The sequence below is a fragment of the Corvus brachyrhynchos genome, unplaced genomic scaffold (assembly GCF_000691975.1).
Source record: "Corvus brachyrhynchos isolate BGI_N302 unplaced genomic scaffold, ASM69197v1 scaffold103, whole genome shotgun sequence".
NCBI lineage: Eukaryota > Metazoa > Chordata > Aves > Passeriformes > Corvidae > Corvus > Corvus brachyrhynchos.
In genome coordinates this window covers 3,734,721-3,761,970 of record NW_008237436.1, presented here as the reverse complement: position 1 = coordinate 3,761,970, position 27,250 = coordinate 3,734,721, and the positions used below count along the sequence as shown (strand labels likewise).

General features: G+C 41.5%; 1 protein-coding gene across 8 annotated transcripts in view; it reads right to left on the bottom strand.

Annotated features, from left to right (window-relative positions):
* STARD13 (StAR related lipid transfer domain containing 13) overlaps positions 1-27,250 on the bottom strand; it is a 329,105-nt gene that overhangs the window by 68,703 nt on the left and 233,152 nt on the right. The window contains exon 1 of one of the 8 annotated variants that reach the window (XM_017731334.1): positions 4,762-4,978. The exons of the other annotated variants lie outside the window; for them this stretch is intronic. The gene's annotated coding sequence lies outside the window, so the exon portion shown is untranslated. Of the gene's footprint in view, positions 1-4,761; positions 4,979-27,250 lie in introns of those variants that run through there. 8 annotated transcript variants of the gene reach the window in all.

Below are 27,250 nucleotides of genomic sequence, written 5' to 3'. Positions count from 1 at the left end.
ATAACAAGTACTAAAGCAAACAATGTTCCTATTTCCCACAAAGTCACCCCCAAATGGAAGTGACCTTTCACACTGAATGGGCAAGTTCCGCATCACTTCTCCCAGCAACAATGAAGATGCTCCAGCCACCAACCCTTTTTGCATGATTGCTGATTCCCAGGCACCTTCTGCCCAAATTCTGGGCTGCACTGGGAGATTTCAAGAACTGAGACAGCTCTAGTTAGTGATTTCACAAGACCTTACACTCATTTGCAATTCAGTAACTCAATTCCACCTTTTAGAGATTACCACTGTTTTTTCCTGTAGATGGAAGACCATCTCTACAGAAGTTCCCACCATCAATCCTTTCCTTTTGTCTATTAATGTCCACAGATTTAAGAGGAAATTTTACGTGACACAGAATGACTCTGTTTTACTGAGTCTACTTGCCTTCAAAAGCATCAATAAATCAACAAACCAGAGGTAATTAAGGAACAAAAACAATGCTACAGGCTTTATTTAAATACATAAACCCCAGAATATTCAGGACTCAACCTCAGCCCATCCTGTCTGTCCCTGTGCAAAATGTTCTTTAAACAGCAAGTCAGCTTAGCTCTTCTAGATGTGTTTTGTGGATGGAAACTGAATTTAATGTAGATTCCCTGTCTTTTATCTGCTTACATCAGAACCCTATTATTATTTTAACCTTACAATGACTTAATTAATGTCCTAGCCAAAAAAAAATTGCCTGGATGGCCTGAATATTATACCTCCATATTTTTTTATGAGGTGACCTTTCTGAGTTCAAGAAACCATGTTTGATCAGTGGTTTTGGGTGGGAGTTTTGCTTGTGAGGATTATGAGTACATTACAAGGAAAGCCTACTTGATTTATGCATAATTTTCACTGAAGGTACAAAACAAGTAGCCATCAACTTAATGCCACTTAATGCTGAAGGCTTTAAAGGGTCACATAAAGTCATCCTTTTTACGGAACAGCAAACACTCATGATTTTAGGTTAGGGTTATAAATGAGTAAGTAAATCACTTATATGCATTGCATTCAGTTGGCCCCCACTCTGAACTCATTTAGTATATAACAGCTTTGCTGTTGCCATATGTCTTGTGCAGACATTCAGTGGGTGGTTTCATAATGTTCCACTGCCTACAGAGCTTTTTTTTTTTTTTTGTTTAATCTAATTTACTGTTTTTATCGATATCTGATAAGAAAACAAGAGGCAGCTGTAGTTCTACCACCCGCCCCGTGCTTGTCATGTGCTATATTACAAAGTACAAATGGATAAAATTTGTTTGAAAAATGGGATAATATGCAACATGTCTAAAATATGGTCTGAGATATTTTATTTGTAAGAACCAGCACACTCAGGAAGGCACCTTTGTGGTTGCCACAGGAAAAACGATTCCATGTAATGAAAAGATTTAAGAGCTGACTAATAAAAATGTAGGGACTGTGCGGGCAGCAGACTAAATGGCTGGGGCCTGATCACACCATCCTACCAATCCTTATGGAAGAGGAATTATCAGCGGCTAAAAGTCCCCAAACATGCTCCCAATTACTAGGAGAATGCAGTCCCATTGGATGAAAAAACAAGCTTCCATCAGCTTAGACCACTCTTTTCCCCTCCTTCCCAAATTCAAGATTAAAGGGAGACACTGGGCTTACACTGGATCTGTTTACCAGCACTCTCTCTCTCTCAAGGAAGAGAGACCCCATCAAGGACCCCATGATAAAGACATATCTGGAAAAGTAACTGGGGCACTAGATTTGTTCTGGATCATCAGGCAGCTCAGTGGCGTATCCATGGAAGGTAACTGGTACCTTCCCCTGGAACCCACGGCACGACCCACTGTCCTCTTGAGTTAGATATACCAAAAAGCAGGAAAGGCTCAAACTAAATTAATGAAGAGCAAAAGCAGCTATGCCTCTGGGAGAGTGCCAGCAAGGAACTGTTCTGTGGGAGGATAACCAAAACATGTAGTGTCTGAAAAGGAAGTGAAAGAAATTAGGAAAATAGAAAAGGTTACAATTAATCTAAATTCTTGTAAACTTAAAAATCCAAATCAGAGGTTAACACATGAGTAAAACCAAAATGTCTGACCATATGCACATCCTCAACACAAAGAGACAGAAACCGAGTGCACATCAAGGGGGCATGAGGAGCAGTGAGAGCGAAGAACCTGACTGGGCTGAATGACAGTGCATGGCAATTGTACAAGATGCTGTCCGGAAGAGAGGTGATGCTGAGTTTATTCCTGGGATATTGTTTAAGTGCTGTGCTTAACTGCTCCTACTGCTCTGATAAAAATACTTGATAAATAAGGAAATTTCCTCAGCAGTTAGGTTATATTAGAAGACCCACTTTCTTTCTTTTCCTTCTTTCTTTGTTTCTTTTTCTTCCTTTTCTCTCTTTTCTCTTTCTCTTCTCTCTTTTCTCTTTCTCTCTTTATTTCTCTCTCCCTTTCTCTTTCTTTCTCTCTCTCTTTCTCTCTCTCTCTCTTTTTCTTTCTCTCTCCCTCTCTTTCTCTCTCGGTCAATGAAAAATGTCTTGACTGTACTAAGTGGTTGTGTCTGGGAAACTGGATGTGGTGGGGGACACACAATAATTTTCCCTTTCTCCAGGTTTGTTACGTGATCCTGCACTGCACTTGGCATTGTAACTATTAGTAGCGGACCCTGTGAAGAGCCTAAAGGGTACCAATTGAAGTAGTTGAAATTTAAAAATCCATTTTCCTCTCCATTTTTGTTAAACAACACAGTAGCAGTGTACTTACTGACTAGGAAACATATCCCCGACCCTTTTGTTTCATCATATGAAAATCTTGGCACTCATTCCCTGCAACATGAAAGCAAATGCCTGTAGACATGCCTGGTATATAACAAGTGACTGTCATGCCGTGATGTGAGCTGAATTGATTTGAAGGCAAACACCTTGACAGACAGGCCATCAGAGCACACATAAAAATAACAGAGAGATAAATGAATTACACTGATGTACAGCTTTTTCCTGTTGTTTCTAATGCACTTGGCAAGCTCTTTACTCCATATAAATAAAGAAATGCCAGGAATTGTGGCTATTTTAGCAACAAACGTCAGAAAAAACCAGTATCATCACCCTAGCATACAATCTCATGTGCTAAAGAGGGACAAGCTGTTTCTGCAAGCCTCACACACTGAAAACAGACTTTCCCTCCAGACCTTTCACAAAGTCTTTCCTCCCTCTTCAATAACAGCACCCACCATCAGCCAAGCTTTTGGCAGGTTACACAGACCTGTACCCATTTCTGTCCATTCCCCTCCAAACCCCTGCAAATCATAATTTCCAAAATGTGCCTGGCACTAGTGGAAGCACAACCTGCAACTCTCAGCTTGCTGAGACCCAGAAAGAAGCAGCAAACTTCTGTGTGCAGTAGCAAACGTAGCAGTAAAATGCCCAGCATGGTGTGGTGCCTTCAAAAGGTACCAATAACTCCAACCAGAACAGGATGTCAGGATAATGCAAAGAATCCACTTTTTGCCCCAGTTGTCCCTGCCATCAGTCACTGTGACCCCTCCTCCTAAGTAAATGAAATCAATCAGCAGGGATTTCTGTAAAATACATAAAACAGTCATCTTCCAGACTCTACCAGAAGATAAATGGTTCCAGACATTGGACTGCAGCCATTTTCCCACACATGCTACAGTGTTTTGTCATCCATATTGGGCCATAATAGTGAGTGGGTTTTACTTGTTGTTTTTTTTTCTCAGTCAGCAGCCAATGCTTCTGCTTCTAACTCGTACACTAAAACCACAGCAACAAGAGTAATTTTTCTGTACAATTTGTAATAGAACAGTTTCAGTCCCAGTCAGACAGTCTGGGGTCTTGTACAGAACTTTGACACTTTTCTACGACAGATAATATCACCTTATCGCTCCCAGCTGGAGCTCCACAAACCTTTTTAGGATTAAAGCATATCACCCCAAATACAAGCCACTGAAGTGAAATGAGCATGAAACCATGAGCAATGCAAACCTTATCGGAGAACCTGCTAGCAAGAAATAATAGGATTGCTTACAATATCTCATGCTGGCTTTTGTGCTAATTTCAAAGAAGCATACAAGTACACGACAAAAGATGCATCACAGTGTGAGTCTTCAATTAATTTTAACGTATTTTCAAGCAAGTCCTTAATAATCTGTTAACATAAAATGCACTTTGGAAAGAACCATGGGGCTTTTTCATTATTAAGAAATGTGCAACCAAATTCTATCCTTAATTAAATCAGGAGTAATTTTATTAACTACAGTAGACTTAAACCTAACTTACATCAGTGTAACTGAGGGTAGGATTTAGCCCCGGGGTGTTTATACATCGTAGTTCCAGTTAGTTTAGATCTATTTGGGTGGGAACTCCTTTCCCCTTTCCAGAAAAAATATTCTTGCCTACCTTTTTCACCTCACAGCTGGGGCCAAAACAGCCTTTTCTTCTAAGATATTTTTCTGAAAAGTTAACGAACAAATCTTATCCTCGACAAGAGATGACCTTATTAAACAAAATAACACCCTCTGAAGTAAGGGACACCAGCAGTTTTAAAGTTTGTTTACAAGTTTTTAAACAAGCCACCTCGAACAGATAAGCTTATTTACATCTTAAAAATAAATAAAATCTTTAAGTAAAAGCTATTTAATACAGGAGCTACTTATGTCTGTTTTCAAAGCTGAAAAGTCCTTTCAAACAGTATTAGCTGCTGTATTAAACATCCCTGTTCCAGTATAGAAACTTACTGTCCACAGATATCCTTGGGCTCCACTGTACCTCTGAACCAAAATCACTTTCTTCTTTACTTCATTTTCTGCTCTCTTGAAATCGGATTCCCAGCTCCTGACAGATGGCTCCTCTGTCACCAAGCTCTGCTTCCGCCTCCTTATCGCTGCCAGCTAATACTTCCACGACGCTTAGCTGTTGTCTGCGGAGCTGTGCTCTACATCATTTCTACTCTGATCAATGCTCCGCTTGGTTTTAGGTTGGTTTCTAGTCCCGCCTCCTGCTCTTGAAGAAACGAAAACTCACAGCTGGATTTTCTATAAATCATCCCTTTTAAGAGTGGCTGAGCAAGTATGGCAAATACTACAGCTAAGACCTGCTGCTCTCTTTGAAACTTCAAAAACAATTCCTCATCTTAATGATGCACACATGAAAGTTAATCATGTACTAAAATCACTAATACTGAAAAATAGTGGCCAGATAATTGTGACCTTCAGGGCTTAGATGCTGATTAATGTAATACAAAACTCCTCTCTGTTCCAGGGGGGGAATATGGTAAACCCTACTCCCTTGGTGAACTGCTTTATACAGTACTGTGCTTTGAACAGAAGCTTGTCATTCTTACGAAGATAAATTTACATTTGCAATACAGAGCTTTCTGATGGACTAGCCCAGTGTACATACTATTTAGGCTAGCAGCCCTAAGCTTGAAAGAGCCTTTACCATCCCAGCAGCTCTTCTGAAGTGTGGGCAGGAAACATTTTTATTTTCTGCACATCACTGAGTTCATTATAATGTTTAACAAAGTGTGGAGTATAAAAGCAAGGTGGTACCATAAAACCAGAGCTATGAACTTTGTTCCCATGAAAACAGAGCTGAGTTTCTGTAAACTGTTAATTGTTTTAATCCTCCATCCTCCAGATCTTCTTAAGAAACTGTGCTGTGGAAATGAAAAATGACTGGGCAGATCTGGATACAGTCTGAATGGGCTGCAAAATCCTGGTGTTCTCTCTGGGGTTTTTCTATGGTGAGAGCTGCATCTCAGCCGAAAGTGTTGCCAGGGCTAAAACCAACTCCTTCCTTACTAACAGCTGCCTGTGTCCTGGCGGCCCATGAGTTCCCCTGACTGCTGCTCACACTGGAGAGCAGCTGAGCTGCTGCTGTAGGCTTGATGAAGAACTCCTCAGGTTTCCAATTGGGAAAATGCACAAGAGCAGTGTGCGCCAACAGCAGCTCTTCCCCAAGTGGGCCGCTTCAACTCCCAGCAAGCTCGGACCCGTGGGCTTCTCCTGCCAGCTGCTGGAGCTGGACTATTGCACCACTAGTCTTCTATGAATGGATCTCATCCCATTTTGAATCTCTTCCACCCCACCCTACCATGTTCCAAAAATGCAGTGGAAAAACACCAAAAAAAGGACTTTTGTATATTTATTCCGACTATCTAACCACTTCATTCCATACCCCACAATTCTCCCAAGTTCAGTTTTTCCACATGATAGATGACTTTGTGTGCTTCTGTCATATCCAATTTGACTGTCTTTTTTCCCTAAGCTGAAGAATCTCCTCTGTTTCATTCTGGGGCTGGTCAGCCTTTCTGCTCACCTCTGTAGGCACTGCTGCTCCCATAAGCACTGCAGTCAGCCCTTTACTTCACATGATAGAAGCTGATGCCACAGAACCCGAGCTCAAGCCTTGCTCCGAGTCCATGACTGATATTGTTGAAATGGGAAAGTATTTTCATTTTCTTTGCTTTCAGTTCTGCAGACAGTAAGTGAGGACAGTCATCACCTTGTGATCACCACCACATCATGAGTGACCTGCACACAAGAATTGCAGAACAACCACACCAGACTAATTTCCAAATGGTTACTAGCCTGGCAGCCTAGGAGAAAGCAGTAGGGATTAAGTAGCCAGGCATGCTCTGAGACAAGGACAACACCACTCTGATGCAGCTACTACTCTCTTAACCAGCAGCCATGAGACACAGGTCCTGGGCCCCTGTCCAAGCTGTGACTCAGATCTGAAGTGCTCAATGACAGTGCTCTCCTGTGGATGCACTGGTTGATCAGTGCCAGTAATTTGATGATGGAGAGTGAAATGAGTGTGGGCAAAGCACTATCCCCGCACCCAATCCAAATACGTAATGATAAATATAGCAAATCTGCTTTCCAGGTGCTGGTGTACATTCAGTACTTATCAGCTGTCAAAACCCCACACATAACCGATTAAAATTACTTGTTTGACCTTTAAAGTGTACTTGAAAACCCATAAATGAGACCCATCAGTAGTACATAACCACTTGAATAATAACAGAATTTTGAATCTCTAGAAAAGGTTTCTGAAGAGATTAAAGACTCAATACCACAGTGTGACATGCACTGTATGGATGAAGATCTTCCAAGGACTTCTACAGAGCATTTTGCTTATTGTCTGGAGAAATGTACAGAGGGCAAGATTTGCTCTTTCTCTGAGATTGCTGACCATCAGCTGAATAACAAGAAAAAAAGTTTGCTGCAGGTGGAAATAAATATATTTTTTCTACATCATCCTTCATGTGCTTTAGTTCCAGAGAGTGCACTGAGTTCTTTGGGGATGAAAGGGAAGATCTGCTGCTACCACTAGTGAGCAGTTCACAGGCTCAAACAACAGTAAACCCCCAATAAAGCAGCAAAATGTGGTAGCATAGATGACGGTATATCAGGACTTTTTCTCTCTGAAAATCTTCTGTTGGGCCACATTACTTGCTAATTGTGAACACAGCCCTACAGCAGCCCAGTAGAGCTGAACCCAAGGCCATAGAACAAGCTCAGGTTCCAGCAAAAAATCACCTGCATTGCTGGTCCCTGTTTTGGACCACTTCTACCAACTTCTTCCTAAGCAGTGTGAACATGAGTCCATCTGTGTTCCCTGGCTGTGGGATCCCTGACTCTCCTTTGGTTGGTAATACAGATGTCCCAGGGATGAAGGACAGCAGGATAGTTCCTCCTGTCACTGTGCAGAGCTCACTTCCCCCTCACATGGAAATTGTTGTGAGATTTGCCAAGATCCTGCTGGCACACCAAGCTCACAAATGATTTCAGCTTCCCATAACTGCACTGGGAAGGGGAAGGAGAAGGAATAAAAGACTTGCCATTTTCCCCCAATGGCTTGTAATTAGAAGAGCTCAGACTTTTCCATGCAACCAGGATAGCTGTGCCTGCTTGGCCCTGTACTCTTTTTAGGAGTTGTATATATTTAGTATGTCAAGCCTTCTACCATGAGGCTGTCTGGGGAAAAGCTTTAACAGTTTAAAGGCACTCTGACTGTAGTCCATATGCCTATAATGTGGTAAACAGAATTATTAAAAACCTGCATTTTGCATCTTAAAACTCTAAGGTACTCAAGAACACATTATTTCTTCTTACTGTCAGATTTTGCTTTGATAAGACAGAATGCATGAGACACTAGACAGATGCAGAAAAGCCTTGAGCTCTTGGAGAAGAAACAGCAGGTATGAGGACACTGATGAAAAGATGAGCAAGATGAAGATGCTCGTCTATGAAGACAAGCACTTGTGTCTGCCTACAGATCCTCCACACCACTGCTCTGCAGCCTTCCTTCTCTGATAGTCTGGACATCCATTTTCAGCTGAAACTTCTCCACAGCTGAGTTACACTTGGGTCCTCCAGCTCAAGTTCGCCGCATTAGTTTTCACCATACAGTTGAAGGCAACAAGATCAGCCAGGATCCCGGAGACTACAGCACAGCCCTGTTTCAGTCTCCTTTGATAAAATAAGCCATTTCCTCTCTAACAACTTTTCTGAATGCCCAAATGCAAACTGAATGGGGGCTGGACCATGGGGAATGAGAATTTAGTGCAGCATTGCAGATGTGCCCCCCTGCACCATGTACTCACCTCTCCCGTGGGAATACACTGCCAGACAGAGCTGATGGCCAGGCTGCACTGCCAGCCCACATTTCAGGAGTGACTTGCAATTTTTCTCCAGTCTGCAAACGCACTCAAGCCTTTGATCTCCTCTGTTGCTCCCAACTGCCAGCCTCCCAGATTCTGCCAGCATTTCCTGCTGCTGTTCCCTAATCACACGACCACGCCACTGATAACCACGGTACAACTGCAAACTGAGCTGCCTGCAGAGGAAGGGCACATGGAGCCAGTGCCCTGCTGCATGCTCCCTTCCTTTCATCCCACTTTCTTATTGCATGTCCTCTGCTAACCCTGGCAGATTCTGGTGGAGAACTTGAGGCAAAGCTTTTACTTTGTGCTACCAGGAATGGATGAACCTTGTTTTCAGGTTTCCCTTACAAACACACTCATATTTTCTCCTAAAGATTATGGGATTTGAAAAGTTATAGAGATGAGGGAACTGTACATCACTTTCACTGCTGCACACTTTCAGCAAGTGCTGCATCACTTTCAGCAAGAAAACAAGGGGAAAGGCAATATAATACTGGGTTATCACTATTTTAAACTCTGCATCAAAATGGATATTTCGAGGCAAAATCAAAATAAAAAAGAAAATTGAAAACTTCCTATCTAAACCAGAAAATTTTAAATAATAACATGTTGAGTGGGGCTTTTTCTCCTGGGCAGTCTTCATACAGTAGATGCTCTTACCTCTGACTGCCATTTCCCAAAGAGATCCTGAACTATTCGTCATTCATTTACTACAGTGGCTGTTATGTAAAGTAGGACAGTTTGCTACCTCCACCTGATGAGAAAGCCATACACTTTTGCATTTTAATATCAAACACATTCTTTGAAGGATCAAAATACGCATTACCTAACTTACTTTTCAGAAAAACCTCTCTCATTTATACTTGGTCCTCATTTAGTCTTTCTCCTGCTGGAAATCTCTGGAGTTTACATGGCATATCTCTGTGTCACATGCATTCCCTTTAATAGCCAACAGAAATGTTTTTCAACTCTGGACTCTACAGCTTGGCTCTCACTTATGAAAGCCAAGCAGCACCTCTCTGCTTTACTCATCATGAGACCAAAGGGCTGCCGATCTCCTGCTTGTCTCCCTGCAAAGCAGGAGCTCCCAGAGCCCAGCCCAACACAGTTCCCTTTGGTTTGATTGAACTGATCAGCTGATAAATTCCATCCTGATTCCAAACACTCTTCAGCAAGCTCTGTTTCCCAATATTTTTCCCTTCCCTAGGACCAGCAGTGCCACACTTGATTCAATGGCACCTCCTGCTCGCCTCTGTGCTCCTGCAGGCTGGGGCCTGGGAAGGTGTGGCCGTACACTCCCGCTAAGGAGATGCTGTGTGACAAGGCATCTCAAGGGCCCTGAAAATGGCACTTGCCATGCTTCAATGACAGCAAGCCCTGCTTAACATGAGGTTTGCTTTGTGGATGACAGAGGCACTGTATTTCATTAGTAGGTTAAAATGCTTCAAAGAGCTCAGAAATAAAAATTCTTGGAATTGCTGCACGAGTCAAAACTTTAGAAAGTTTATATTAAAATATGAATCACTGGCTTGCTTCAAGGGAGGAAAAAAATTCTTGTTTTCAGCAGAAAGTTAATTGGGTGTCCTGAAAATCAGTAATTAAAAACACCATTAGTAGACAATAATCATCTGCAGCGCTAGTTTCCTTCTGTACATAAAAGGCTTTGAAAGGACAGAGCAAGAGAGAAAAGTTCAGCATCAGCATTTGCCTCAAGACCCAATGCACCCAGGGGCTGGCCCAGCATCCCTTGTGCAGGGAAATGAGAGCTAGAAAAGATATTTTTGTTGCTGTGAATAAAAGTTGGATTTCTGAAGCTATATGTCTGCACTATTTAAAATTAACTCAAATTAAAATTTGTCACAGACAAACCTGAAATGTCATCCTGAGGGGCAGCACCACCATTGCTATCATCCCCCATGCACATGTCAGAGAGAAGTGCCACCACCCTGGGCAGAAAATGCAGCCACTCTTTGCTGTGTAACAACACGAGACTGGAAGCAAAGAATATGGTTTCCAAATTAAACAGCGGGAGTAATTTCTGCCAACAGGATGTAATTACTCCTCTTGTAAAAGAGCTGTGGAACACTTAATGGTTTTGAGCACTAATACATATGGAAACAGAGTGTTCCACAAATACCCAGCCAAGTGCTAGAGTACCACTGGCTTGGGGAGCAGTAAAAGGCCAAGAACACATCCTGTACTGCCTAAGACTTCAAGGGCCTCCTTCCAAATGCTGCTCTAGTGGGACTGCTGAAGTTTCTGTAACAGGTATGGTCACTGCCCAGGGTGAAATTTCTTGTCTCTCACAGCAGCTGTAGTAAAGGTAGCTGACTGTGTCACAGCCCTAAGTATAGATTTATCACCATCATATCTCAATGCCAGGTCTGTGACTATTTCAGGTAATTTATCTGATGAGACTGCTGTCTTCCCAAACATCTCTTTATGAACAAGTAGGAACTGAGACTATGTCAAATATATCAAGGTAATTCCATAGGATATATGGAATCTCAAAGTTGATGTGCTACTAATACTGATTTTCTTAAAGCCTGACCAAAATACATTTCCAGACCAGAAATAAATAACAGCATCTAAATGCAGAAATTTTAAAATTATGGCCAGAACACTCCCAGCATCTGAATGCCCCTTCATAGAAAGTGTGCTTGTTGAGCGAAGGATGTTAGGCCTTAAATACCCTATGGCAACTCAGCACTTACATTTACATGCACTAATTCATAGCCATACTTATGAAAAGAGCAAGCAGACTTCTGCACAAAGCAGCTCTCCTGGTACGAGTTTTTTACTACCTCTACTACTGCAGACTGGAGCTTGGGAGGAAACATATTCCAGCACCTCCTCTTTCACTTCCACTGAAAACATGAAGTTTTCACAACACATCCATATACAAAAGAGCTCTTGCAATAAAACCAGCTCCACACATACCTCTCACAGAGTATCATGCATTTCCCAGGAATTTTAAGGTGGGATTTGTTACAATTAAGAACAGTACTTCTTACCACAGGAGAAAATTGCCCCTAACCAAGAGGGAAAGACAAAGCTTTTCTGCACAGCCCTGCCTCAAACATCAGCAGAAAAAAACGCTTACATGCTGACAGCTCAGCTGAGGAACTGCTCTGGAGCTTAACAGGCTGTAATCAAGATATCAGAGGTTTATTCTGAACAAGCACTTAGGGGAATGGGCATGAATTCTCCATGTTAGCAGTGCCTCTCAGTGTGTGATTCTCCCATCCTCACAATGACTGAAGAGAAAAGAAATTAGTCTGGTCGGTGACTATTTCATGATATTAAATTTATTTTTTAAACATGGAAAGATTCTTTTTGAGCAAAAGTCAGCATGATTGAGGTATGAGACATCGTCTTCCTGACCTTTCAGAAATCCAAAAAACTAACATTTGGTTCTTTGGTCAGCTATGCTATTGACAAATGCATTTTCTTTCAACACACACATGCACAAAAAACTTTACTAATCATATTTCTATTACCATTATCCTTAAGATCTTTTAGCATGATTTACAGAGGAGGAAAAAATGAAAGAAAAACAAAAACTGGCAGTACTTTATGCAGCTTTGGGCAAAGAAGATGATGGATTCTCCCAAAGTAATTTCCTGCAAAGTGAGATTTGATATAAGGAACTTGATTATGTATGTCAGTGCTGGGAAGGTACCCAGACATGTGAGACTATCATTTACAACCAATGCAGCCAAGGCAGAGGCCACTACTGGGTTTTAGAAATGCAGAGCATTAGTACAAGGGAACAGAAAGAAAGGATTTTTCAGAAGAGTTGGAGACAGCACAATTTTTTATTTAACTTACAATACTCTACTACCTCCTAAGATGGTCCCAATTAGACATATTTCTGTGTACCACACTTGGTGAATGATGCCACACTTGGCCTTGTCCTCCTCTAACTCTCTTGGCAGAAGCAACAAAGACTTCCTAGCACTAAAAGGCCACACTGTGGTTTTGTTTTCAAAAATCACTTCTAGGAAAAATGAGAGGGTAAAAAAACCTCTGTGAGATTCTCTGTATCCCAGGACAAAGCGGAATGGTTCCATGCGAGCAATTTTCAGTCTTTGCAGGCTTGGCATTTGTGGTATGAACTCAGAAAAGTCATTACCAGTAATTCTCTCATTTCAAGTGTTTGCAACACATGAGAAGTAAGTTTTCTGAAATGAAAACTCCCATCCTAACCACTTCAGGTACACTTACAGATCAACTTCCTACAATTTCAATCTAAATCCATTTTACAATATTTAAAAAATATTTTTGGATGCCCTAAGTACACCAAGGCATTCAACAAGTGACTTGAGAAAGAGGTTTTCAAACAAAAATGTTGCAAGAAGCAAGACATGATGAAGGAGACAACACATTTCCATTTTTTCACTTGAAGGACTGCTTGTTTTGTTGGATTTACCCAAAGTAAGCCTGCAGTCCAGCCATATCTTTTCTCCCATCTTTAATACAGCCAAACAAAAATAAGGAGAAGATAAGGTATCAAATATGCAGCCATTTTGCAGGAAAGTTTTAATCTAAATTAATTCCTTTGTTCTTACTGACTTATGGAAACTGCTTCTCTGAACTCTGATGAAGAATCTGTCTCTGAGCTTCATTTTTAGTTGCTATATTTAATGACTGCTGTTATAAACCATTCTAAATAGGGAAGCTAAAACCGGAAAGAAAATACAAGATTTGGGTCTTTCAAGCACCAGTTTAGGTTTATAAGCAACAAAGCAGGCAGTGTGCTGTGATGGTCTGAGTCTCCCCTCTCCCTTCCCAGCAGGACTACCTTACAGTGTCATGGAAAATATAAGTTTTTAAAGTCTACAATAACCAAATTATCAAGCAAAATTAAGGGTCAGGATTTCTCCGGGCACATGTACACATGTGATTCACAAGGGATTTCAAACGCAAACTCTCTCCGATGCTGCAATTTTGTACTGTGTGAAGTTGTACAATAATACGTTAGAATAATGCTGCTAGAAAACGCATTAAAGTTCCTCCTTGACACAGGCACACCTATTGACACAAACGCTGGAGGCACTGGTTGTGAAATCCCCGCACCTCCGTCAAATCAGCCGGAAATCAGGCTCCGGAGCTGCCGAGGGTGTGGAGACAGCGCACACAGAGGGAGCGCTTGCGCAAGCCTTGTTTCCATAGGAAACCAGGGTAAACATGTTCCCATTTACAAAAAGTACAGTTTTCCATGGTAGTGGCTGGAAAGCCCTGCAGCTCCGGCCCTTGCCCACTAGAGGCCGTGAAGTCCTTACGCCTGCCCTGGACCCGGCTGCCGGAATCCAGTGATGAGGAGACGAGGAATGGGAAGCACCAAAAATGAGACTATTTCCTTCCAACAGTAAAATCTTAACACTTCCTTAGTACAGCGAGGTATCCCAGTCCTGGCAGGCCGGTGGGAACAGTAGGACCTGCTGTGGGTAGCCAGCTCTGCTCGCCTACCACTGGAAACCTGAGGAGGAGATGGATGAGGAGGATGATCAGGAAGACGGGGAGGAGAAGAAACTACAGCTGGCTGAAGAGAAGTTACTCCTCTGTGACAAGCCCAAAGTAAACAATGAGTAGCCAAATTTAATGGGCCTCTTTTAAAATCAATTGTGCCTTTTGAACATCACTCACTCATTGGAGCCTGGCAAGCTGCAGCAGTCAACAGAAAGGATGCCAAGTGTGAGGGGGATTTAATGAGCAGAGTTTGCTGCAGAACTGCAGCAACAAACACGTGCACAGACAAACAACGTGGAGGCTGGTTTGTGGGGAAGAAATCCGAGGGTGTCTCTCCATACGCTGAGAAACACATAGGGGTAGTATAACACAAAAAAGCAATACTCGGTTCCTCCAATGTAACTCCAAACAGGGCTTCGCTGGTTATTCAGAGATTATATCCCACCCCTCTGTGAGGGACACAGGTAAACAGATGAAAATCAGGAGAGATCTGCCCAGAGCTGAGCTGTAAGGGAGTATATCAAACCTGGACTTCCACAGGAGGCACAGGAACATCGCCCCTGCAGAGCCTAAGGCTGGAAATCACATCTAAATGTCTTCTTGCAAGCTTGTGACAGGTTATCTAGAAAACTACAAAGGGTCAATATAGATCAGATTATTCTTCACAGCTATTGATTGCCCTGCTTTTTGCAATGCTGAATTTCATCTGCCATTGTGCTGTGCATACACCTAGCTAAATTATGTCCCATTTAAGTTCCTTTATGTTCTGTCATCTGGATTAGTTAAATACTTCTGTGTCTTCTGCAACCTCTGTCATGTTCCACACTTGTGCCACGGATCATTAAATAGTATAAATGTTGCACAATTCCTAAAATGAAATTTCAGGTCAGCCCAATAAAAACCAATGACCTTAGTAAAAATGTATATTTATTTCTCTTGTATTGCTCTCAAGTACTTGGCAACCTTGTGGTGAAATATTCTATTGAGACTGGGGAATGTGGGTTTAAGTACCTTCTGGTTGGTGGTTGGACACCTGAAAAGCATTAAGGTATGATGAAAAATGTGAGTGCCACTGTGTCCTTGGATGGCTGTTTTACAAGAAACTAGCAATCAGGTAGTTTGTGTCCAAGTGTACAACTCGAGCTGTTCGGTGTGGAAGAAGAGGATTGTGGCTTTTGCATTTCATGGTATTTAGTGGTAGCTGTTGGTAAGTATCTCAGTGCAGGAGACAGTTTGGGTTGATGTGCCTTGCCCTGGTGGGCTGAGGCTGACAGCCCTCCCAGCATGGCGTGATGGGGATCCTTGGGCTGTGGCACCTGGCTTGTCCCGATCCAGTGTGCAGGGCAGCCACAGCAGAGCTCATGCTGTGACTGCAGCTCCAGAGCAGGAGGAGACCAGCACACAGTTTGTGCAGGGTGCAGCACATCCTGCACACCAAACCTGTGTGCTGGGAGAAGTGTGCAAAGCACTGTCTGGGGCTCTTGCTGGGACTGGTCCTTTATCAAAGGAGGATAAACAGATTTAAGACAGATCTGGCTGCATTCATGAAGACAACACATTTTTTGTTAAGAAAGCAGAAGTCTGTTGGTTTGGTAGTGAAAGAAAAATGTGGAAGTGGCATGAGTATTTTTCCACTTTATGAAGGCAACTATGAGGGAGTTGGGTGCCTGGAGATGTGGAAGCATGTCAGACTTCCAGCCCCAGCTTCACTGGGCAGCTTGCAGTCTCTCTGACCAACGCTGAAGGAAAAGCTGGGTCCTTATCTCTAACATGTTCCAGTTGGGCGGCCTTGAGAGCAATCCCAGGTGTTCATACAGTCTCTAATCCCATTAGGGCTCTTTTAAAGCAAGTGGTTTGGTTTTTTTTTCTGGTGTCACAGAATTTACACTTAATGGGTTTGCAGTTATTAGGCAGTTAGAAAAGTTATTTGCACTCTGCGGTTTGCTGCCCGAAGTGTAGCAAGAGACAAGCACTGAGGTCCTTGTGAATCCCACAGCTGCTGTGACTTTTCCATGTGAGGAAGGAACAGTTGCCGGAGGCATTTCAGAGAAATGCAAGAACACAGGAACAGTTCATTAATACTGGAAGTGAATTTGCAATTACCGAGAGCAGATGGTCAGCTCACACAGGGAATGAACCTTAAACCATCTAGACTTACAAGACTACTGCAAACACTGAAACACTACCAAGTTCACAAAAAAAAAAAAAATTTCCTACGTGCTCACAGTCAGAAGTCAGCTCAGATTTGGATCCTACATACAGTGGCTTAAGTCCAGATAAAGCTGTCAATATTAAACTGAGTCAGTGGATTTACCACAGAGTTCATGCCCCTTCTTTTTACTTGCATAAGAAACTCTCAGAGCAGTCCAAGATAACCAAAAATAACAAGAACCTTAATGAAATAACTGTATCAGCATCATTAATAAAGCTAGGAATCAAGCTAATCCTCCCTTGTCCCGCTGCAACTCAGCTGTATCAGAGATGTGGTAGCAGCTTTAATAAGAATGGAAATCAAAGCTGAAGTTACATGACTAAGTTTTTCATTACTTTATAGTCCACTTAAAAAGACACCATACACGCACTGCTTTAACAAACGTATCTGTGATGCACTCCAGAGCTGTTGAATTTTTTCCATACACATGCTGCTTGTAAAGACTCTGTGAAGGAGCTTAAGAGAGATGTGTATCTTGAAAGCACTCCTCAGTGCAGCTCATGGACAAATTAGAATTATTATTGCTATAGGCATGTAACAATATGTATGTGCAAAGGGAAGGACTTGCTCAGCACCACGTGTATTTCACCCTGCCAGCTCTTCATTTGGCTTGGCAAACAAGACTGTAATTACTGGGGGGAAGAGGGAGGCTATGAGCAAAGAGCTCTGTTGCATAGCCCTTCCTGCATGTGTCCAGGGAGTGAAATGCAATGGCTCCACCAGCTCGGAGAAGGCCATGAAGTCATCCTTCAAAATCTTTTTCCCTGGGACATACAAGTTTCAGCAGCCCAGCTGTGTTCCTCTGGACAGCAAACAGTGAAGGCTCCCCAAGGCCAACATGACCTGCAGTTTACAGGCCTTTGCAAACGGGTGAACAAGAGCTCCAGTGCTGCATGGGTACCAAGGCAGCCGGCAGGGAGAGTCAACATGTCAGATTTGCCAAAGCCTTGCACTAGAAGGTAGCTGCAATTGGACTGCACTCTGAAGACCAGCCAAAAGGTTGCAACAGCAACAAATGACATGGGCAAGATATGTAATTTAAAAAAAGGATAAGAGACAGATCCCCAGGCAAGATAACTGCTAACAAGGCATCCAAAGATTTTTCCTTGGTTTCCCTCACAGAGGTAAGGGTATATGAACTTTTACTCACAAGCAGGATAGAATTTAAATTTTCAGGGCAAAAAGCTCAGGTTTATTTCGCACAATCAACTTAATTCTTCTCTTAAGCCAGAAATCTGCATAGTAGGTCAGTTTGTTTAGAGATCGTTATATGATTCAGCAATTTCCTTGTCTGGCTTCATGGCACAATGTACAAAAATATGTCAATGCATGTGATGAGCTTATACCACCAAAAGGCTACTCCCGTACCTGCTGCAACAGAAAGTGTGTTGTAGCTATTTTCAGATTCCTTCCCTTTACACATCCTTTTCTAACACAAAAACTAAAAGAAACCACAGGATACTTGAAGAGTTCTGCAGTGCCAGCTACGACATTGTTAAGACATGGGTATGTTGATTCAGTATCTCAGAACTGCTTTAAAGTTTTCCAAAACTTTAAGAAAACAAAGTTTGTATCAGAAGTTATTTTGACAGAAGGTGATTTACATATGCATCTATTTAGTATGCTGAAATTTAGTATAAAAAACCTGTTGTCTATAAAAAACTATTTCTAGCAGTATCTTAATAACCCTGGTTATTCATTGAAACATTTTGCATTTCCCTGAAATTATGTGATCCCCCAACTATTTTAGTAGCTTCTGCTATTGTATATGCAATGGCAATTCCACTTAGCCTCTGGGTCCAATTCTGCATCTGGTTTTGGCCATTAAAAATTAAATTGAAATTCTTTTTCTCCAGCAAATATTTACCCCATTGTAGACTGATTAAGTATATGGTAGCACTTGTAAACTGTTGTGATGACACAATACTTGGACCTCTCTCCATTAGCAAACACAGATCTGGAGCAGACACTGTCTTAGATACCCAAGGATTTCAGATTTCCAGACACATTTCTAATTTTGTAGAAAACATTTTTTTTCCTTTCTAAATCTGACATTGCTCTTCATTAAGGGCTAGGATTTGGAAAAAAAGAAAAGCAGAAAATCCCATGGGATTGAAAACAACAGATGTTGTCTGTTTTAAGCTTCCTTTATTCCAAATCACTGAATTTCGTGCTTTTAAGACTTTCCTGCATCTCTTTTCAGAGACCCATGATTTGCTCTTTAAATGGATTTTCAAGAGGCTGACTCTGACTAGAATGTATGTGAAAGAGATTTTCAACCTAAAATGCACCTTTTTTTCATGGAAGTTACTAGAAACACACTGAAAATACGATAGAAGCAGTATCAGGGCAGTATCACTGTGTATCCATACTGTGAACAATAAACCCACAGGATACCATCCCAGCAAGCAGGAGGTGCATGCTACTCACCTCCCACCCAAAAGCCATCCTGCTCCTCCATTTCAGCACTGCTGAACTGCCAACCTCAAAATCCAAAATACTGCCCCAGCACAACCACAAAGGGATTTTAAAAGCTTTCCTTAGAATCAGTTTTCTTCCCTATAATAAAAAAATTTCCTACACTCATCTGCCCTCCATCCAGTCAAAGAGCCCCTGCCCTTAGGAGGTAAAACTCATTCCTTCTTCAGGTGAGTGACTGAATCCTTTGAAAAGATGATGTGATCATGAAGTCATTGATTCCAAAATGGTCTGGGTGAAGAAATAGCTGTGCAGTGCTGTGGAAAAAATGCTGTGTAATTTGATCCCTAAGGATATGACAGGGAAATAATAAACAGGCAAGGATGCTGGGGACAGATTTGACACCATTTTTTTAAAAAAATGGAGAGGTTTCAAAAAACAGCTACAGGAATTGTTTAAGTATGGAACAAAGTAACAGCACAGTGAGGAGCAGTAATTTCGCCTATCTAAAAAAACCCCAACTTGATAAATAGTTCTATCAGAATGAAGTGATATCTGACAGTGAAAGTCTCTTCATTCCAGAAAGAAAGCACAAGAAGAATGTTTGAAATGTGAGGACAGACAAATTCAATTTAGAAGTTAAGCATATGATTTTCATACATTATATTTCTTTTTTTTGTCTCCTAATCAATACAGGGTGAATTTCTGGGAAGAGTATTGAAGCTAAACAACCAAATTCTGTTTTCAACACAAGCCATTAGATAGACAGGAGGCCAAGCTAAATGAACTAATGGGTTTAAGTTTACGAGGTCAAACCTTTCTATTTAGTGTCAGAAACTCTATGTTTACAGTGATTATATCCATGATCATTAATAAAAATAATTGGAAGTGACTAACCCTTTGATTTAATCAGATTTGCATCAGTACAATTTCATTGAATTGCAGATGGAAGAAATATTAAACCTCATCCCTTCACAGATGGTAAGATTTTAACAATGCCTTCACAAAGCCTCAATTCATATTTTATGCCTTGACTTCCTCTTGTATTCCAATTTTTTTTTTTGCAACAGCACATGCACTACAGAAGCAATAGAAGTTAAGCTGTAATACAGTTTTGTTTGCTGAACTTGAGTGGATGTAAACATCCATCCTTTTGGAATTAGTATGTCAATAATGTTCTTTTATAAATAAAAATCTATTTTCAGTTGAGAAAAAAAAAGGTGGATTTTCTGGTCTTCAATAAGGCCATCTCTGCTTCCACATTCTGTAAGCTTTTGTTGCTCCTGAGGCTCTCGAACTGTGATTATTTCTCACATTCTTCCAGATTTGCTCTGGGATTGTTGAGCAGCTGGGAAGGTATGTGTCTGCACTACTTGCCACGTGCAGGACACAAAGAAATTCAGTTGCATTTTCTGCAGGATCAAAAGTGACTTTTCTAAATTTTCCTCCAAAATGAAATTCTAACATATTCACCTCTAAGAAATATCAGGAAAAGAGTGCTTGGCTCTGGCCTTTGCTAATGCCTCTAGATTTTCCAACTGAAGGACAAGGATGCAATGACACATTCTTTGGTATGAAAGCAAGAGCCAGGTCATTGACAACAGCTACACCAGGAGCAGCCAGCACCTGTAATGAGCTCCAAGCTTGGCAGTTCTGAGGTGTTTTGAAGTCACTTATCTTGAGTCCATGAACTCAGGAGACTCTTATATGAACAGAAGTGCGCTGAGCTGCACATATGAAAGCCTTTGCCACGATTTCCAGGATCCTGAATAGGGCACAGGGAATCCGGAAACTTGACTCTGTACCAGCTAAAGGGACCTTGGCAACTCTGGCTTCCTCAGCAGTCCAACAGCTGAGATATTGAAAAACATGTTGGTTCACTGGAATACTGTCAAATGTGGCAAGCTTTTACTAAAAGTTTCAAGCCCATCACACCTCCCAGCCACAAAAGTCTTGAGAGAGTTTAAGTCTGAGTGACTAAAATACCAGTGTGCCCAGCAACGCTCTGGTGTATGTTTGGACTGAGTTGGGGCAGCTGAGGTGGCTGAAGTATTGAGTAGCAAAGCAGAGGGCAAAAAGACTTCAAACTTAATTTGAGCATGTGTACCTAGACTAGACAGGAGTGAGAAATGCCCATTCAGAGATATGGGATATGCCAGCACACTACTGGCAATGGAATCACAGCAGCTGGGGGGTCAGGAAAGAGGAGTGAACAAAATTACATTGGATAACTACTGATAAGGGACTTAGCTAACATGCACATTTCTGATTTTTACTAATGACTGAGGAAACCCTCATATACATGGCAGTTCAGCCAGTGACATTACAAAAAAATTGCCTATGAAATGAACTGAAATCTGGAAAATTGTACAAAATCAAAAATATTCAAGTTCAGCACTTGTTAACACATTCACTTCTGATATCCCTTCAGAAAAGATGTGTGGGCTTTGATGTGTTCCTTCTTTTCAGCATTTCTTCCTCATCAATATAACTCTGCAACTCTTTTGACACCTCTGATCTCTGAATTGCAGACTTGCTGCAGTTCTGAGGTTCCTGGTTCACCTCTTGGTCTGGACTGTTTTTGTCCTGCAGAATATGGGACAGTTCTGGAAACAGAGCACATGCTGATGGTGATTATGATTCCCTACAGCAGCTTCCCAGAAAACTTCGTGGAAACTGTACTTTTGTCTGGTAATTCATGTGGACAAAGAGTGTCCTATAAATTTCTGTAATTTAGCTTTATGAGAGGTATGCAAAGGTTTCATAAACAGTATGGGGAAAGCACAGCTGTAAAGAAACAGAACAAAAAAATATATCTGTCAGCTTTAACACACTCATCTGGAGAAGTCAACTACTTTGAGGAGAGACATAATGGTAACATGCTTTCAAGAAGCAGCAGCAAGTTGTAGACTTCCAGCCTGTTCCTGGGAAAACCCTGATGAGTGCAAAGAGAACAACTGTGAAACACTAACCATGCTGCTAATGTGCGAAGGCCTACGTTCTGGGGACAGAAGAGCGTTCAGAAATAATTGAATCATCCAGGGCTGTGCTCAGTGCATACCCTAAGGTGATTATGTTCAGAATAGAAGCTTTAAGAATGTCATTTAGTAAATGAAAACAGAGTTGGATACCAGTAATAAACCAGTGCCCTCCAGCTAATAATTTTTTATAGTGACTTAATTGAAACTTAGAAATCGCTGAATGCCAGATGCCTGGGAAAGGGGGCAGCACTGAGACCAGGACTAGAGACACAGAGATCCAGCAACAAATTGTGATTTTGCCTCCAGTAAAGAACAGTTTATGGCTACAGTTTTCTTCCTCTGGTGATAAAAATGAGTCTGGTGTACTCTGAGTGCTCAACTGTACTCCCAGGATAGGTACAGAGCTGGGTACCAAGTTGTTTTCAACTTTCTAATTGCTGATTAACCCAGTAAAATGAAACCAAGCAAAAAGGTTTGTTTTCTCTTTCTTATTGTAGCAAGAAGGCTGTTTTAAACTGCAGTAGCTCCTTAATCACATTTCTATTACCTAATTTGCAAAACCCACAATTCTATTATCTTTCAAAAGCAAACATACAGTTAACTCATACTATTGTCACTCATTCAAATTATATATAACCATTACATGCCTTTTTATATATATTTAGCACTTTTTTATCCTAAAATCTTAAGCAAGATTTCTTCCAAGTTTTTCAAATTAGTACTACTTCTTGCAGAGAGATGTCCCTAACAGAGTTGTTCTATTAAACTGTACACCACAAGAACTAAATTGGCTTTGAAAATGTAGCATTGTAGTTTTCCGAAGCTGAAGCCTAAGAAGAAAAAGCATTTCTTTGGATGTAATAAATCTTCAGTGATGAGTAAAACATGAAGGAAGCCTCTCTCTTCTTGAAAGCAGGGGACACTCCCTTCCTTTCTAATAACGTACTACAAGGCAGAGCTCCCAGCCTGTCATGTTACACACAAACATTTCATCAGAGTGGTTGAGAATGATTTGGACATGAGTCTGAACATGAGTTTGGGCCCTGGCATTACTTGCTCAAACCTGAATTAAATCATCCTGGGAGGGGAAAAGGCGTCAGAGAAGATCCTCAGCCTCCAAAGGCAAAGAACCACCCCCAGCCTGCCCATGCAGCCCTTCCTACCAAGGCATTGCTTCACTCAGGAGTTTTGGCTGCAAAACTTCTGCAAACCCGAGTCTCCAGCCAGTGTCCCTCACTCTTGTCCTGCCTATTCTCAGCCCATTATTCCATTGCTGAAGACTGAGCATATCACACAACTGCAATTACCAGAGGATTTTGCAGCCTGCCTTTCCCACGCAAGAGCGCTTCATCACTTTCTGCAGAAGATTAGTTTAGTGTTAGTTGCTTTGAAGATAATTGCTCAACAACAAATTCAGTTCTTAACCCTCATTTACATTTCCTAGAAGTTCTGTCAAGGTAGTGCCTTTGGGGCTGATGCTTTCTGGGCTTAATCTCAGTCCAAAGGTGATTTTCATGCATGTAAATGTAAATTGAAACCCTTTATTTATTCTCAAATCAGACATATATATGACATGATTTTCCCCAGGACCTCTATCCAAAAAACTCTGTAATTGCCCAGTATTAGGAAATATTTCCCAGTTCTCATTGAGCTCTAAGGAATACTCCAAGTTAGAAGAAAATCCTATTTCAGAGACATGAAAAAATGAAATAAGAAATAAAATTAACGCAGAATGGCATTGAGCTGCCTGATTTTCTCACTGGGGTTAGTGTGGGAAACCAGAGTAACACAGAGTATCCAAAGCAAGCACTTAATTTACAGTCTGAGACACTCAGTTCCATCCCCATCCTCTCTGACGGAGTTATGACAGCCTCTGGCTCTGCTCAGCACCCTACTTGCACCTGCCCCAGCATGTGGATGGCCTGAGCAGCATCTGGATCCTGGGGCCACCAAGCCCCATAAAGGTGCTCAGTCACCACACATTGTCAGAAAACGTTAATTACCCAGGTTTTCAACAATTCAGACTCCTGGGCATGTCAGCACCACAAAAATCCATATCCATCCTGGTATTATATATATACATATATATATATATATATATACACATTTCACTTTCACTAAAAGGTGGGAACTGAGGTGTAAAATCTGGTTTTATTTCTTGCACATCAAACCCCTGTGTGGTGTGCTACAATCTGTTCACATTCAGGAGAGAGAGCCTTAACTTAATTATGGCAACTGGTGTGAGGAAATTAATGATCACTGAATACTACAAAATAGAAATCAATACTTTTGTGTCTTTCCCAAATGGTCTATTGCTAGATAGATATTCATGGCTATATTTCTCTCATTCTGTGAATATTAATAAGGTAGCAAAGACTATATCTATATCAAAGCCTTGAAAACAAGGCTACTGCTGATGCAGGTCCTCAGCAGTAACACGTTATAGCTACCAGCTGACTGATTTGTGGGATGCTAAGTAACAGCTACAGTATAATACAAGCCTTCATTTTCTATTCTGAAACTTGTTTACTTCTATTGCCATTTATTAAAGTACTGTCCAGCTATAATTAAAAAGGACAGGACAACAAAAACCTTTAGTACCTCCTTGCTGTGATAAGCGAGACACTTAAACGAGAGCTTAGACACTTGACAGGCAAGTACAAATGGGGCTAAATTCACTTTGATGAGCTGTGTGACAGCTTCTTCCACAAATGAGACACAACAGAGAGGCAGGTCATTAGAAATTACCCTGCAATGGGATGACTGGCATGTACAGCTTTTGCAATCCTATTAAGCTGTTGCCACTGAATGAAAGCACCTGCTCATTGCAGGGGTAGGTAAGAGATGTTGTTTGTACCTGGTGTGGTGGGCTGCCTGTGCTTGAGACACCACACTTGGGTAAATACGCCCAATGCCTCTAGCCTGATTCAGCCTGGGCAGTGATACAGATCTTAAATGAATTTCTGGGCATGGAACTATTGCAAAATGGATTTAATGCTGAAAGCCTGTCTTACTCTATCTGTTCCACTGTGTTGTATCATAATTTAATAAATCAGAAAGTCCAGAGATGACAAGCAGGTAAGCAGCCCAAAGGGTAAGTGTATATTGGGGTGTCACCTAATGCATGGGCTTCTAGGGTCCTGACATGGGGGCCCAGCAGGAAAGAGGCCCCAGCTTGCTTCAACCTCTGACCAGGATATCTGATCCACATACGGGGTATTTGCCATGGTAGCTACATACCACATGACAAGCACACATGATGAAAATTCTGATTTTTTGCAGTACCAGACTGTTTCTCAGATGCCCAGGAGTACCACTAGTGCCACTTTGTGACCTGTTTGTGTGTGATTATCAGGCATTCCTAGTCAGCCCTGGGCGTGGGCTTTCCATATGGTCATGAAGACTTCCCTGCTGCAGTACAGCAACATAATGAAACAACTATTCACTTATGACTAAAGTCCATTGCTATTTATGCCCTAAGAATATTTTTGTCCCTATTACAGGGAAAGTGGAGACAAATGTTATATGATAGTCTCATTTTACCATCTAATGAAATTATATACCATGTTTTAACATGAGAAACCTAAATTTCCCACCAGGCAAAATTTTAATTGTTTTTAATTACTGAGTGTGGAAGAAATACTGCGTATGTACTCATACATAAGCCATATGTACATATCATTTGCCTCTGGCCTTGCTATGTTTTCAATTGCTGATAGTTATATCTTTCTTAGCATGTGCTCCTCCCGTCTGTTGTAACCAACTGTTGTTCCTAAGCCTATGCTCAGTTTGGAACCTACACTGACTCACCAGTTGCTCAACATAACCTCCTTTGTCTGGGTGGAACTACACACAGTGCATGAAGATAAGGGTTAGAGCCATTACTGTAAGCTTTTGGAAGCACTGAAGTTATTTTGTCAAATGACTATTGAAAGCCTGAAGCAATGGTACTGTGGCTGCAATGCAAATAGCACTGTTCCCTGAGCTGACATGGGCTGATTTAAGAGACTTACTCAATGTGAGCAGGTTTGAACTCGACAGGAAGTGCCAGAGCTCCTGGACAGATATGACAACATGAGATGTAAATGATGGCCTTGCAGAAGTGGTCTGTGAACTGGCAAGTCAGATGTCCATTAGGTGCAGCTTTCTGAGCAGATCCCACTGCCACAGCTGGACAGTTCCCCCAACTGCGCAGGTGCTTCTTGAACAAATACCACTTCCTGGTCTCAGGCCTTGTTTTGGGCTTTCTCTCACGCTGCATTTGAAAAATAGGGGAAAGCTCCCGGTCATAGGCTGAAATTCTCTTCTACCTGTTTTTATAACCCAATTTTTAATTCAAAACTTGGAGAAATTTATATGAAAGAGATCTAGTCCACAAAGACTTCATAAGATTTTTTTGGTGCAATCAATGTTTAGACTGATTTCCTAAGGAAATGCTGCTAAAATGCCAGGCTTTGTGTTTTTGGTCTGCCTCCCTTTCTGTGTCAGGCTCCTTATCGCCTCCACCAATAACTTCGGAACAAATTGGCTGGTTTGACAGAGAGACAGATGGCTCAAAGGTATTAAACTCTTACAAGTTTTGTGAAAATAAGCAGCAGGGTAATGGAAAGAGAGCCTCTTAGTGGCTCACTAAAGAAAAGGCTTCGGCACAAATTCAATCCTTATTAAGCCAAAGAAAATCTGCACAAAGCTGAACCCCGACGTGCAAACTCACGACAAACAAGCCTTTGCTGGGGCTGGTGTTCATGAACTAGTTTGTGTTATCTATTGCAAAGCAAGCATCATCTTGTTTACTGTAGAAATAACAAGCTAAATTTTTAATAAGGACACTGCTGAGGCTGTTAATATGCAATGCAATGATATTCATTAAGAAGATACTGTAAGCCACAAGCCTTGTTGAACTTACACACTGCCTAACTTTGACAGTGCATCTGAGAAAAGAATTCTATCAGTACTTAGGGCTCAGATTAAGATATTTGACATTGGCACATACATCTAACTTCACACAGGAGATTTGGCATTAAACAAATCGCACTTGGCGCTTGTTGAACAGCCTCTTGAACACTCCCCTCACCACACACACATTGTCCTACAAAGAGCCTAGGTGGAAAAGGTCTGCACTTGAATGTGACAGGAAGCTTTGATCAGACAAATTAGAACAGGCTTTTATGTGTAGTTCCTGTCTCTACAGACTTTGTGTTTGATGGCAGTGTCCCTGCTGGAGACTCCTCTTCCATTATCGCTCACTGCATGATGCTCAGCTTACAAAGGACACTGCACTTCCCACTTTTCTTGCCTATTCAGCACCACTTAATTGTTATGAGGACACTTGGAATGTTGGTATTTTAATGCTTACCTACTTTTTAATTAAATGTTATGACCTATAACTATACCAGTCTCCTTCTTAACTTCTTAGCTAAAAAAGAAGAGGCATAAGCCTGTATCTAGAGCTTTTAACCATATTTCAGTCT